At 34.5% G+C, this 3097-nt stretch overlaps 1 non-coding gene across 1 annotated transcript; it reads left to right on the forward strand.

The window, feature by feature from the left end:
* Positions 1-694: 694 nt before the first annotated feature.
* LOC115944911 (U6 spliceosomal RNA) lies at positions 695-797 on the forward strand. The gene has a single exon (XR_004079410.2). It is a non-coding gene; the product is annotated as a U6 spliceosomal RNA (small nuclear RNA).
* Positions 798-3097: the final 2300 nt, after the last annotated feature.

The following is a 3097-nucleotide window of genomic DNA, read 5'->3' on the forward strand; positions in this document are numbered from 1 at the left end:
TAGGAGGTTCTTTGGCTTCATTAATAATATACTAAAACCAACCTGTCTTAAAACTTCCGTACTTGGTATTGACTCTTTTGTGATATGGAAGCATGTATTTGTTTCATGATGATAAAATTAAGAAAACAATGAAATAAAATCTTTCTTCACTGAAGTCCAACTATCAATCATATGAAATAACTCTGGCATGTAGTATACAGAGCTCACACAAAAGCTTAGCAGTTTTTGCTGCACTAGTAATGATGTCATAACAGAATTGATTCCAGAATATGGAAAAGAAAGGCCAAGGTCAGACGACATCTTCCTGTCAGGACTTCAACTCCAGTGCCAACAGGAAAGCTCCAAAGTCTCCAATTCCAAATGTATCATTTGGCAGAAATTTCTCTGTAATTTCTATAAGCTGTTTTTACACATGACTTAATATTTCAGCATCTGCTTTATAGTTACTGAAGGTCAAACACCAGGGCAAACACTTGAAAATTAGCCACAATTATAATTTAATTCAGTGAAGAATCTAAGGGAAGGAAAAATAATAGCAATTTGCTCTTCTGTGGCTGTTTGCTTTGAATTAAACTATTATTTGACAAAACAAAGATGAACAAAAAGGGGGTTTAAAACAAAGAGTAGACAAGATTGTCTCTTAATACTTAGATAAAGTATTTCAGAAAATTAAACAGTTAAAAAGCATTCAACAGTGCTCACTTCGGCAGCACATTTACTAAAATTGGAACAATACAGGGAAGATTAGCATCTTATGCAAGGATGACATGCAAATTCATAAAGCATTCCATATTTTTTGAATGCACATGGAACTTTCTCCAGAATAGATGACATACTGGGTCACAAATCAGGTCTCAACCAGTACAAAAAGACTGAGATTATACCACACATACTTTCAGGCCACAATGTTTTAAAACTTGAAGTCAACCACAAGAAACAAATCGGAAGGACCACAAATACATGGAGGTGAAAGAGCATCCTATTAAAGAATGAATGGGTCCACCAGGAAACTAAAGAAGAATTAAAAAAATACATGGAAACAAATGAAAATGAAAACACAATAGTTCAAAATCTTTGTGATCAGCAAAGGTGGTCTGAAGAGGCAAGTATACAGCAATACAGGCCTTCCTCAAGAAACAAGAAAAGTCTCAAATACACAACCTAACTTTGCACCAAAAGGAGCTGGAGAAAGAACAGCAAATAAAGCCTAAATCCAGCAAGAGAAGAGAAATAATAAAGATTAGAGCAGAAATCAATGATATAGGAATAAAAAAAAATAGTAGAACATATCAACGAAACTAACAGCTGAAATTAAATTCTTGAAAGAATTAATAAGATTGATAAACCCCTAACCAGACTTATCAAAAAGAGAAAGAACTCAAAAAAATAAAATCATAAATGAAAAAGGAGAGATCACAACCAATACCAAAAAACTATAAACAATTTTAAGAATATTATGAGCAATTATATGCCAACAAATTAGGCAATCTCGAAGAAATGGATGCATTCCTAGAAACATATAAACTACCAAAACTGGAACAGGAAGAAATAGAAAACCTGAACAAATTTATAACCAGCAAAGAAATTGAATCAGTAATCAAAAATCTCCCAACAAATAAGAATCCAGGGCCAGATGACCTCCCAGTGGAATTCTACCAAACATTTAAAGAATTAATACCTATTCTGTTGAAACTGTTTCAAAAAATAGAAATGAAAGGAAAACTTCTGAACTCTTTCTAGGAAGCCAGCATTACCTTGATCCCCAAACCAAAGACCTTACTAAAAAGAATTACAGACCTTGTAATATCCCTGATGAACATGGATGGAAAAATTCTCACCAAGATCCTAGTTAATAGGATCCAACAGTGCATTAAAAGGAGTATTGACCACAACCAAATGGGATTTATTACTGGGCTGCAAGTGTGGTTCAACATCCACAAATCAATCAATGTGATACACCACATTAATAAAAAAAAGGACAAGAACCATATGATTCTCTCAATAGATGCAGAAAAAGCATTTGACAAAATACAGCCTCCTTTCTTGATAAAAACTATCTGCTGTGTAGGGATAGAGGGAATATACCTCAATATCATAAAAATCATATACAAAAACCCACTGTAAATATAATCCTCAAGCGGGGAAAACTGAGAGCTTTTCCCCTAAGGTCAGGAACATGATAGGGATGTCCACTATCACCGCTGTTGTTCAACATAGTACTGGAAGTCCTAGCCTCAGCAATCAGACAAGAAAAAGAAGTAAAAGACATCTAAACAGGCAAAGAAGAAGTCAACTTTTCGTCTTTGCAGACAACATGATACTCTATGTAGAAAACAAAAGACTCCACCTGAAAATTGCTAGAACTCATACAGCAATTCAGCAAAGCCACAGGATATAAAATCAATGCACAGAAGTCAGTTGCATTTCTATAGACTAACAATGAGGCAGAAGAAGGAAAAATCAAGGAATTGATCCTATTTGTAATTGCACCAAAAACCATAAGATACCTAGGAATAAACCTAACCAATGAGGTAAAGGATCTGTACTCTGAAAACTATAGAACACTTATGAAAGAAATTGAGGAAGACACAAAGAAATGGAAAAATGTTCCATGCTCATGGATTGGAAGAATAAATATTGTTAAAATGTCTACGCTACCCAAAACAATCTATACATTCAATGCAATCCCTATCAAAATACCATGAACATTTTTTACAGAGCTGAAACAAACAATCCTAAAATTTGTATGGAACCAGAAAAGACCCCAAATAGCCAAAGGAATGTTGAAAAAGAAAACCAAACCTGGGGGCATCACAATTCCAGACTTCAAGCTGTATTACAAAACTGTAATCATCAAGACAGTATGGTACTGGCACAAAAACAGACACATAGATCAATGGAATAAGAACAGAGAATTCAGAAATGGACCCTCAACTCTACAGTCAACTAATCTTCGACAAAGCGGGAAAGAACATCCAATAGAAAAAAGAGTCTCTTCAACAAATCGTGCTGGGAAAATTGGATGGCCACATGCACAAGAATGAAACTGGACCATTTTCTTACACCATACACAAAAATAGACTCAAAATGGATGAAA

This window comes from Leptonychotes weddellii, chromosome 6, assembly GCF_054177405.1.
Source record: "Leptonychotes weddellii isolate Sample4059 chromosome 6, ASM5417740v2, whole genome shotgun sequence".
Taxonomy (NCBI): domain Eukaryota; kingdom Metazoa; phylum Chordata; class Mammalia; order Carnivora; family Phocidae; genus Leptonychotes; species Leptonychotes weddellii.